A 12,545-nucleotide genomic window follows, 5' to 3' on the forward strand; every position below is an offset into this window, starting at 1 on the left:
TACTTGTGATACCTCATCACCCTTTTCCTACAACTGGATAATATTTTGTAGCCTCCAGACTTTAGGAATTTCCCCAGTGTGCAGAAACTTGAAAAAAATTATGTGCCATTATTTTATATCGGCGCTCACAAAGTTCCTTAAGCACTCTTTGATAAATGTTATCTGGCCCTGGTAACATTTTAGATTTCAGCCTACTTAATCTCAGCAGCACTTCTCTCTCTACCATTTCCAACTTTTTAAGTACATCCTTAGCAGTTCCTGTTAGATTTGGAAGTTACCCGACTTTTTCACATTGAAAGAACAAGACAAGACAAAATCAGGGTTTGGGGGCACCTTGCAGCAAACCCTGTTTAACTAATTGAATAAAAAATAAAATAAAATAACAAACAAACAAACAAATAAATAAATAAATAAAACGCATGTTAAATGCAGAGAAAGCTCTCCCAAGAACAGAGTCCTCTTAGGTGACTGACAAGAAGGCAGTTCCTGCGATTGTGACTTAAGCTGGCAGGAAGAGGTGGGTCCAGATGGGCGGACCCAGGAAGTGATGTTGGAGGATGGGAGCTGTCAATCTTCCTTTCTGCAGCAGGAGGGAAAGAGAGGCAGTTATCACACAGCGCCAACCCCTGGATCATCTGAAAATTGCCATCACCAAAGCCCTCAGATTACAACACATATACAGTAAACTCCAATAAAGTTCCAGTTCAGAGTGCAGGGTAGTGTGATTTCATTCTTGTGATTTAAGGTACAAGAAGGATTATTGCCAATTTTATATGTTATTATAACTGTATGTTGAAACTGAAAGTTCTTCTGTTTTGTTCTGGATTTGAATTTTTGATCTCTGTAAATATGAAAAGAAGGAAACTTGAATGGTAAACTGGCCATTTTCTCAACTTTCCACATGCATAGAAGTAAAGCTCTTGAACATGTGGTTATCTTAGTGCTTACACACCCCATGAACATGTGGTCTGTCAAAGTGATATCAGACAGAGAGTGGTTATTGTGGTTGACATTGGCCATGAAACGCTTTAACAAGTCATCAGTTCAAAGTAAAAGTAATGAATTTAGAGAACTAGAGGGGCGGCACGGTGGCGCAGTGGGTAGCACTGCTGCCTCGCAGTTGGGAGATCTGGGGACCTGGGTTCACTTCCCGGGTCCTCCCTGCGTGGAGTTTGCATGTTCTCCCTGTGTCTGCGTGGGTTACCTCCGGGCGCTCCGGTTTCCTCCCACAGTCCAAAGACATGCTGGTTAGGTGGATTGGCAATTCTGGATTGGCCCTAGTGTGTGCTTGGTGTGTGGGTGTGTTTGTGTGTGTCCTGCGGTGGGTTGGCACCCTGCCCGGGACTGGTTCCCTGCCTTGTGCCCTGTGTTGGCTGGGATTGGCTCCAGCAGACCCCCGTGACCCTGTGTTCAGATTCAGCGGGTTGGAAAATGGATGGATGGATGGAGAACTAGAACCAGGAAGAACATAATCACCACGCCATGAAATGTAACCTTCAGTGACTGGGTGTGTCGTCCAGACACGAAACAAGACTTTATTCCCCAGCCAGGTGGGGAACCCTGGTGGAAACATGACATCAGTGCAGTGTGGAGCACACCATAGGATCCCCTCAAATGAAAGTGGCGATGTCTGGATGCATCAGGTGGGAGCTGCTCTACCAGCCAATGGATGACTGCAGCGCCTTGATTACATATGTATGAGGTTCATTTGCATAGTTCACATATGGTTGTTTTGAAGCGGTAATTGGGTGGTACTCAAGGTGTCCCAACCATTTCTATGAGTTATCTCTCATAGTCTGCCCACCAGTCACAACAGACAATGATCTGGTGCAGGATTTGAACATCCCAGACTAGATCTGGGATGTAGTAGGGCTTCATAATGTGAACTGATGTTCACATTGCTAAACATTTTTAAACTCATTTTATCCAATTTATGCTCACAGATGCTAAGTGTAAAGTCGGAAGCAGCCCTGGACAAGACACCAATCCATCGCTGGGGCCTCTGATGCACACACACACACACACACACACACACACACAGAGACTTGAATGACATTTATCTTCTTCTTCTTTCGGCTGCTCCTGTTAGGGGTTGCCACAGCGGATCATCTTTTTCCATATCTTTCTGTCCTCGTCATCTTGCTCTGTCACACCCATCACCTGCATGTCCCCTCTCACCACATCCATAAACCTTCTCTTAGGCCTTCCTCTACTCCTCTTCCCTGGCAGTTCTATCCTTAGCACCCTTCTCCCAATATACTCAGCATCTCTCTGCACAAATCAACGCAATCTCACCTCTCTGACTTTGTCTCCCAACTGTCCAACCTGAGCTGACCCTCTAAAGTCCTCATTTCTAATCCTGTCCATCCTCATCACACCCAATGCAAATCTCAGTATCTTTAACTCTGCCACCTCCAACTCTGTCTCCTGCTTTCTGGTCAGTGCCACCGTCTCCAGCCCATATAACGTTTATACATCTGCTTAATTAAAATTAGGGACACAGTCAGCCAGAGCCTTACAAGAACTTTTTTATTGTTTTTCCTCTTCATCTTTTCCCAATCCTTGGTCCTGCGTCTCCTTGCCAGTTCAGACCCTTTTCCTTCAGATCTCCTTTGACTTTATCCATCCACCTCTGCTTTGGTCTCCCTCTCTGTCTCTTCCCCTGGACTTCAATTCCCATTCTTCTTTTGACCACAAACTCCTTGTGTCTCATCATCACGTGTCCATACCACTTCTGCCTACTTTCCTGTACTTTCTTAGATATCTCTCCCACTTTTGTCTAATTTCTTATTCTGTTCTTTTTTGTAACTCCACACATCCCTCTCCATATTTTCATTCTGCCACATCCAACTTCTTCTCCTGCGCTCCCTTGACTGTCCACATTTCAGCTCCATACATCATTTCTGGTCTCTCTACTGTCTTAGAAACCTGACCTTTAACCTTCACCTGAATTCTTTTTAGCACAATACTCCTGATACCTTCTTCCAATTGTTCCACCCACACTGCACTCTGTGGGTTATCTCTTCATCAAATTCTCCATCTTGGGCTACCTCTGATCCTAAATATTTAAACTTCTCAACTCTTTTCAATGGCTCTCCATGCAGGCTAACTTCTGAATCCTGATCATCATTAAATCTCAAATCTTCCTATTTATCTTCAACCCTCTGTCTTCCAAATCCTTCCTCTATTCCTCAGGCTTCCTTTCCACTTCCTCCTTTCTGGTGCTACACAACACAATGTCATCCACACAAAGCCTGCACTTGCGGGGATTGCTCTTTTATGCCACAACTCAACACATCCATAAACAGATCAAAAAGGTCAGGACTTCAAGAAGACCCCTGGTGCAACTCGAACTGGGATCTTGTCTGTTACCCCAACACTGCTCTTAACTCATGTCTTCACTCCTACAATCCTCACACTTCTCTTTTCGTCCTTTCTCTCTTGTGCACCTCCAGACCTTGTGATGCAGCGCCTTCACAAAATCAATGACAATCATATGCAGACCTTTCTGCTTTTCTTGATGCTTGTCTATGAGTTGGCTCACTGCAAAGACTGCATCAGTTGTTCCTCTCCCTGGCATAAAACCAAACTGCTCCCCCTCTTATGGTGGTCTCTTCCCTAAGCCTTCATTCTAAAACCCTTTCCCAAACTTTCATCGTGTGTGACTTCAGCTTTATCCCTCTATACGAGTAGTTTCCACAGTCCTAATTATTACCCAGCTCTTTATAAATAGCTGCTGATAAGTAACGTAGGATCAAGCATGAGCCAAACACGTACCAAAAGCAATCACTCAAAGCCAAAAAGGTTAATTTTAAAATGGCTCCGTGAAAATTCAAATCAAACCATCCACACAAGAATAGAGAAAAGTTGTTACATACGTAGAATAAAAGGAAAAATGTTTCTTCTTGTTAAACTTCAATTGTTTCCATGCTTACTGTAAGGATGAGTTATTTCTCCGTGCTCTGCTTCACATTCTGTACGTTCTAAACGTATGGTTCTGCACATACAACTGAGTACGCTAAGGCCCGGTTTGAAACTGTGTGCCCTCCATGCCTGGCACAATGCAAGGCAGCTCACTAACTGAGACTACTCTATGGTCAGAGGGGCAACAAATAGTTTGAATATGCCAATGCAATTCAGCTTGTGGGGGTTATAAGAACCTCCCGTAGACTATGCACTAATTTATAGGCAAACATTTAATACAACTTAATAACTAGCAAATACACTTACACCGTTGGTATTCTCTACTGTTCATAAATTTGCTGTTTTAGATTCCACAGCACCTCTCCGCCCTCTTCTCCTAAACTCTTCTCCACTTCTACTGGTATTTCATCCCGTCCCGTAGCCTTACCATTTTTCATTCTTTTCTGTGCCTCCTTTACTTCCTCCCTCCTAATTCTTGCTACCAATGCTGAATGTCGTACTCCATCCCCAAATACCGCCCTTGGATTTTCTTCACTCGACATCTTTTCAATGTACCTTGTCAATGAATGGACGCTTGAGGGCGCTGTTGCCCCGTGAAACCCAACAGACAGATGCAGACACTGGTTTAAAAGCACCCAGAAGTATTTTTATTTTCTTCTTCAAAGTGCCATAAAGCACCTCCACCACCATAAACAAGCAATAACTATAATAAATGCATACTATTAACCACAATAATTCTCCTCCTCTCCTCCCAGCAGCTCTGTCACACTCCCTCCCAACTCCGGCTTTCTTTGCTGGGTCTCTCATAGTCCTTTGAATAGTCCTTGACCCGGAAGTGCTCCTGTCCTTCTGTCCATGTGATTTAATAGAAATTCAGAGTCAGATGAAGACTTGCATTTTTCTTCAGCCTGGAAGTACTTCTGTTCTTCCATCCCTGTGACTTGGGAGTACTTCCGGGATATAGGGAAAATAAAAATCTCCGTGTCTCCCTGCATTGTCAGACAATGGCACCCACGGCACCCAGCAGAGCTGTGAAGCTGAACTCCATCTCCCATGGTGCCCTGCGGGAATCCGGGGAACCTCAATGCTGCAGGGAAGACACCATCTAGCGCCTTGGATGTGTCGGCCGTCCATCTCAACCTCTTCCATCTATTCTTGATCCTTCATTCTCATGTTAGGCTCATCTTTCATTTGCTTTATCTGTTCCTTCCCAGTCGTGTTCCTCGTCTTCACTCTTCTGCACCTCCTTCTCTCTCCCTCTTTTGTCTTCAGTTTTTCATTCACCTCCTCCAAAGCCTGTCCCTGAGCTCTTGCCACTGCCCTCTTTGCCTCCTTGTTTGTCTGCCAATACATTTCTTGATCTTCCTCCCTGCCTGACTGGTACTACATCTTCCTTGCCTCCTCCTTTGCCTTTATCTCTGTTCCACCACCATGTCCCTTTGTCCCCACGTGGACTCCTTCCTGTTGTCTTTCCAAACAACCTGCTCTTAATACGAAGGGGGATCAAGCTAAAGTGGAAAATGGAATGAACCTTAACAAAACTGATCACGTCATTTCGCAATGGAGTCTCCACCCTTCTCAATGCACTTGCGCCACCTGCCTGGAAGTGCCAGCAGAATAAAAGGATTTGTCTTCGCAACTACTCGGGCACCTGAGTAATTGTCGAACAGTCCATGCTGAGGGGTACTACAGTTACTGTGACTTGCTGGACACCCCTATGCTATTCGATCCAAGGGGAGTGCTGTCTCAAAGTGTCCCTTTGCTGCAAGACAATGACACACACTGCTAAGAACACCAAGGCTTGTCTGGAGAAACTGAAGTTTCAGGTGGTGCCAGATCCTCTTTATTCTCCAGATTTGGCACCATGTGATTTCCACCTAAAAAAACATCTGGGTGGTCGTCGATTCAAGACAGATGACGATGTGAAGAAAGTGGTACACAAATGGTGGTGAGAACGAGATAAAACCTTTTATTCTGTTGGAATCCCAGCACTTCCAGGTTATTGAGAAGGGCGGAGACGACATTGAGAAATGACAGCATCAGTTTTCTGAAGGTTCGTTCCATTTTCTAATAAATCCCATTTTCTAACTTTAGCTTGACGCCCCCTCATACAATTTATAACCTCACAAAAACCATCGTATTTAATTTCATTTTTCAGCACACCGACCTGATGGAAAAACAGCTTTTTATAAATCTGCAATTTGGCGGCCTAATTCAGTCTTCTGGTATGTTTTCAGGTTTCCTCCTCACCACTTGGAAGAGCTACGGACAAAAGAGCTTTGCAACGAGAAACAGTAAGGGGACATTTGAAGGCGGGTTAAGACTGTGTGCCGAAGCAGGTGGGCAAATCGCGATGGCAGCCAACGAGGAGGAGAACAATGCCATTGCTTCCTGTCTCAAAACGGGTGAATATGCGTTCATCGGGATTAATGACAGGAAGACGGAGGGCAAATTTGAGGATGTCAATGGGAAGCCGGTGACATTTACTAAGTGGAAATCAGGAGAGCCCAACAATTTTAATGGGAACGAAGACTGCACCATCATAAACTCTGAGGGAATTTGGAACGATATTAACTGTGAAGTGAACATCATTATAATATGTCAGTTTGAGTGACGTCCATGTCACCATTCAGTGGTGATGCCCTCCTTGTTTTTCTGTGCACTCTTGTCACATCTATTGTGATTTGCATGAAGTGATTTATTTCAAATACAATACCACAAACAATGTGCGCATGCTTTGTTTTTACTGTATGAAGCAATTTCATGTTTGTCTCTGTTTAGCACACGTGCTGTGAGTCGCACTTTGTAAAATAAACTTTGATTTGCACACATTTGTGTTCCAAGTTAATTATCCAGTCCAATGACATTCATTCATTTCGTTTTGTTAGCTTAAATTTCACAGTTTAAGGGGGTCATCTTAAACACAGGAGGCTTTGGTGCCCCCCTCTGGTAAGGCTGGTCATGTGTTCAGAGTTAATGCACAGTAAAGACATTTTCACACTCCTAGTGCATTTGCTATGTTCCAAATCAGGGAAAGTGGTGTTCCTGTGTTTCAGTTACCAGTGTGATGGATGGTCAGCAGCTCAACCCTTGTGGGACGCCCAAAGAGTGAAAGAATGGGGTGGAAGCAGCTACTTTGGGACACTGCCTCCCCCAGGACACTAGAAAGCAATTTCCCTGGAGCATAGGGCACCCTGGGATCTGGAGTTTGTCTTCACAGCCCTGTTGGATACCGTGGGTGCCACCAGAAGACGCTGCAGGAAGACCTTTGGACTCTTATTTTCTACATAGCCCAGTGGGCTGAAGAAAAACTTAAGTTCTCTATTTGACCCGGAAGTGCGGACAAGTCACGTAATCGGAAGGATGGAAGTACTTCCAGGTTGGACACTATTTAAAGGACTGCTGAGAACCCAGCAGGCGAGCCAGAGTCTGGTGGAGGTGGACAAAGCTTGCTGGGAGGTGTGGAGGAGAAGATAGATAGATTGAGATAGAGAGAAAGAGAAAGAGAATTGTGTAGATAGATAGATAGATAGATAGATAGATAGATAGATAGATAGATAGATAGATAGATAGATAGATAGATAGATAGATAGATAGATAGATAGATAGATAGATAGATAGATAGATAGATAGATAGATACCTTATTAATCCCAAGGGGAAATTTACATTCTCCAGCAGCAGCATATTGATAAAGAACAATATTAAATTAAAAAGTGATAACAATGCAGGAATAACAGACAATAACTTTGTATAATGTTAACGTTTACCCCCCCGGTGGAACTGAAGAGTCACATAGTGTGTGGGAGGAACGATCTCCTCAGTCTGTCAGTGGAGCAGGACGGTGACAGCAGTCTGTCTCTGAAGCTGCTCCTCTGTCTGGAGATGATCCTGTTCAGTGGATGCAGTGGATTCTCCATGATTGACAGGAGTCTGCTCAGCACCCGTTGCTCTGCCACAGATGTCGGACTGTCCAGCTCCATGCCTACCATAGAGCCTGCCTTCCTCACCAGTCTGTCCAGGTGTGAGACGTCCCTCTTCTTTATGCTGCCTCCCCAGCACACCACCGCGTAGTAGAGGGCACTCGCCACAACCGTCTTATAGAACATCTGCAGCATCTTATTGCAGATGTTGAAGGACGCCAGCCTTCTAAGGAAGTATAGTCGGCTCTGTCCTCTCTTGCACAAAGAATCAGTATTGGCAGTCCAGACCAGTTTATCATCCAGCTGCACTCCCAGGTATTTATAGGTCTGCACCCTCTGCATAGTCACCTTTGATGATCACAGGGTCCATGAGGGGTCTGGGCCTCCTAAAACCCAACACCAGCTCTTTGGTTTAGCTGGTGTTCAGTTGTAGGTGGTTTGAGTCGCACCATTTAACAAAGTCCTTGATTAGGTTCCTATACTCCTCCTCCTGCCCACTCCTGATGCAGCCCACGATAGCAGTGTCGTCAGCGAACTTTTGCACGTGTCAGGACGTTGAGTTCTATTGGAAGTCCGATGTATATAGGCTGAACAGGACCGGAGAAAGTACAGTCCCCTGTGCTTGGTGATTTACTTGCCTGTAATATTGTGGCTGTGGTGCTTTGGGCACTATTTATAGAAGAAAAAGGGTTGCCATATATACTTGAGTTTAAGTTCTCCCGCGGGTAAGTCGGGACTCGATTTTACCGTATAATTTCCGGTATTTTATAATGTCGTTCATATAAGTCGAATGTGGAAAACTCACGCTGTTGCTCCAAGAGATTTCGATATGCTAACACGAACCTGAGAGAGTCACCATGGAGCACATGGCCTTTTTTTCCTATGCATTGTGCCTACGTGACCACATGGTAATACCCAAACTATTCCAAAACGACCTTTGCACTGATCTGTGTTTTGTGTATCTCACACCCTCATACACCTTTATCGTAAGAGCATCCCTTATCTACGATGGAGCTTTCAATCAGAAGAAAATATGAAGCTGATTTTAAATTAAAAGTCATTGAAGTGGAGAAAGAAATTGGTAACTGCACTGCTGCAACAAAATTTGATGTGTCTGAGAAACTGGTGCGAGATTGGAGGAGGCAAGAAAATGTAAAAAAAATTAAGTGTCACATTTTTGAACAGACGTGTAAGTCGTGGTCTGATTTTATGATCGATTTTTCGGGTTTCAAGACCTGACTTATATGTGAGTATATACGGTAAAAATAATTTTTTGTGCTTTCACTTTGTGTCCTGAGTATCTGTCTTTTTGGTTTGAATGGGCAACAGCGACCCCTAGTGTCCACTCATTTACAGTTAGTTTGGTTGTGTTTCACGCAGTCCAGTACAAGCAAAATGAACACGTCAATAGACATCCTGTGGCCAGGTCGTGAACTTCATTCAGTGGGCAGAAACAGAAAAAAATATCATGGCGGGCCTTTAGAATGCCTACAAATACCTACATCAGTGATATTCCAGATAGTTGATTTTGGTCATCCTACAGATGTCACCAATGGTTTCATTCTCGTTCTTCAGCCATAATGGCTTCTTTGACCTCCATTGGCACAGTTCTTGCCATCCTGTTTTTGTGGTTTCCATCTTGCAGTGTGTCCTTCGTGTTTCTGTTCATGAAGTCTTCCGATGATAGTCATCTCTGACACACACACATCAGCCCCCTGAAGTCTGTTTCTGATCTGTCAGACAGGAATTTGTTGCTTTTTCTTGACCATAGTGAGGATTCTTCTGTCATCAGAAGTGCAGATCTTCCTTGGCCTACCAGTCCCTTTGTGATGACTGATCTCACCGGTGTGTTCTTTCTTCTTCATGATATTCCAGACAGTTGATTTTGGTCATCCTACCGATGTCTCCAGTGGTTTTACATAATGGCTTCTTTGACCTCCATTGGCACAGCTCTTGCCCTCATCTTGAACAACAGCAAATACAGACTCCAAAAGGTAGAAGCAAGCCGAGGTATCTTATGAAACCATGAAACCCACCTGAGGAATCACAAACACCTGGGATGCCAAACATTATGGTGCCCTGAAATAGGGGGACTATGCAGTGTTGTGTGTTGTGTGACGAAATGTCTGCAAATCCCCACAAATGAAAGTCTGCAATGTGCACTTTGAATCACGACGTCTGAATTGTTGGATTTGTAGTTTTAAACTGTGGAGCAGATTGAGGAAAATGTGTCTTTGTCCCAAACATTATGGAGGGCACTGCTAAGTACTTTGAAAATTTTCCCAGGCCCGTTTCTGTTTGTTTCATGTACAGTTACCCAGATTACATGTAAACCATGGGTCACTTAGGGTCACGGTGGGCAGACAGGGGGAGATTCCATCAGTTAATGTTTGCCAGCTCGGTAAACAAAGGGAAAATGACAGACAAAAGAGTTTATCTTTAAATTCTCTGTAGCAACACAAACGTGTATGTGGACTTTAGTATGAGGGGTGTGAGAAGTCGTCCGAACACCACCAGACAGACGCCAACACTTTATAAAAGCACACGTTTATTGGGTCACAGTCCCACACAGCACACAGTGCTCCCGCACCAAACACCCCTAACACGGGCCTTCTTCGCACTGTCCTTAGACCGCCTTTCCTCTGCTCATGGGAGTTGCATCCTCCCAACTCTAGCTCCCAGACTGTAGGAAGGCAGTCACTTTTATTTTCACCCAGACGTGCTCCAGGTGCTCGTTGATGACCTTCTGCCGGCACTTCCTGGTGTGGTGGAAATGCTGCACGTGCACCCGGAAGCACTCCGAGTGTCCCCGGAAGGTTGTTCCTCCACCTGTCCAGGTGTGGAGGAACTGCAGGTTTCCCGGGCTCCACGACACTCGGGGTGCCCCCTGGCGGTGGCCATGGGCCCCAATGGGTTTGAGCCTCCTGGCTCCCCCCCAGTGGTCCCTTCTTTATCCAGGGCGGTTTGCCCTCTCGTAGCCCGGGGAACAAATAAACCGCCACCCGGTTCTTCCAGGCATCCCAGCTGGGTCTGCCCACCAGCCTCCTACCACAGGGGGCTTTACATTCTGAGAGATTTCATACCAGTCAGATAATTACATAACAAGCACACATCCCCCCACAGATATAGGGGTCTGCACGGAGTCTGTCCTGTTGACACTTTTATGAATGCGGGAAGTGCAGCACATGAGGTAGGCCTAATTTGTGTCTTCCCTTTCCTGTCAGCTACTTAGCTTTATCATTGGCATTCAGATGTGAGTTCGGCCCTCGGCAGCGGGTCACAGACCATAATACAGGGGGCACAGACTCTAACCCCAAAGGAAGAGTTGAGCATTGAGGGCCTAAACCTAGAGCCCAGACATCCAATGCTGGTGCTGAGGGGCACTGGCTCTCTCTTAGAAGGTGTCTATTCTGACAAAGATGGGCACTTGTTTTGTCTCTGAGTGGCCAGATTCTGCTAATGAAGGGCATTGGCTTTGTATTTGAGGGTCCAGAATCTGGAACTGAATTTGAGGGTATTGTGGCTTTTAGTATAAAGTCTTTTTGGGTGGGCCATACTCTACCATTGAAGGACGCTGAAAGCACAATCTCTGTTTTTGGTAGCTCAGACTTTGGTATTGAGGGGCACTGTTGTTTTCTTTTGATGATTTACTCCAGTATTGAAGGGGCACTGGCTCTGTCCTTGGGGCCCAGAATGTGACATTGAGGGTTTAGCCCCTTTTGGCACTTCATTACTCAATCTTTGGTGACACTGTCTGTGACTTTAAATAGAGAGCTTCTACTTTTGGTGGCTCAGACTCAGGTATTAAGGAGCATGGGGTCTGTATTTAAGGAGCCAGATACTGGTACTAAGGGGTACTGGCTATGCCAATTTAGGATTTGGTTCTGGTATTGAAGGGCACTAGCTTTGTCTCTGATGCCCAAACACTGGTATTGGGGTTCACTGGCATTATGTTTTCGGGATATGACACTGGAATTAAAGGGCACTGACTCTCCCTTCAAGGCCCCAGACAGTTTTACAGAGGGGTACTCTTTCTTTTGAGATTTACTCCAGTATTAAAGGGACACTGGTTCAGTCTTTGTGGCCCAGAATGTGACATTGAGGGTTTAGCCCCTTTTGGCACTTCATTATTCGATCTTTGGTGACACTGTCTGTGACACTAAATGCAGATCTTCCACTTTTGGTGGCTTGGACTCTGATGTTGATGGGCACTGGCTATGCCTTTTGGGGTTTTGACTGTCTATTGAGGGGCATTGGCTCTCTCTTTGAAGACCCAAACCCTGGTACTAGGGGGTATTGGGATTTTCTTTTGGGGATTTGACTCTAGTATTAAAGGGCATTGGGCCCTGTCTTTCAAGAATGTATCCCTGTAGCCAGGAGCCGAATGTCGAGTTGGAGGGGAAATGTCATGTGGGAGGGGACATACTTGATGGGTAGATAGATAGATAGATAGATAGATAGATAGATAGATAGATAGATAGATAGATAGATAGATAGATAGATAGATAGATAGATAGATAGATAGATAGATAGATAGATAGATAGATAGGATGAAGTTTTCAGAATAGTCATGAATATTCTGAAGTTTTCACAGCTTATTCTACTTATAATAGGAAAATATATAATTTAAATATACAATTTAAACAGACCTGACAGGTTACACTCCAGAAGGATTTAGGAGTCATAGTGGACTCTAAGCA

General features: G+C 44.7%; 2 protein-coding genes across 5 annotated transcripts in view; one reads left to right on the forward strand and one right to left on the reverse strand.

Annotated features, from left to right (window-relative positions):
- LOC114647755 (mannose-binding protein A-like) overlaps nt 1-12,545 on the reverse strand; it is a 473,727-nt gene that overhangs the window by 249,090 nt on the left and 212,092 nt on the right. The gene's annotated exons all lie outside the window — the stretch shown is intronic.
- Nucleotides 1-12,545, forward strand: part of LOC114647655 (mannose-binding protein A-like) — a 199,198-nt gene that overhangs the window by 101,577 nt on the left and 85,076 nt on the right. Inside the window, exon 1 of one of the 3 annotated variants that reach the window (XM_051924502.1) lies at nt 10,974-11,035. The exons of the other annotated variants lie outside the window; for them this stretch is intronic. The gene's annotated coding sequence lies outside the window, so the exon portion shown is untranslated. Of the gene's footprint in view, nt 1-10,973; nt 11,036-12,545 lie in introns of those variants that run through there. 3 annotated transcript variants of the gene reach the window in all.

This window comes from Erpetoichthys calabaricus, chromosome 3 (genome assembly GCF_900747795.2).
Source record: "Erpetoichthys calabaricus chromosome 3, fErpCal1.3, whole genome shotgun sequence".
Lineage (NCBI taxonomy): Eukaryota > Metazoa > Chordata > Cladistia > Polypteriformes > Polypteridae > Erpetoichthys > Erpetoichthys calabaricus.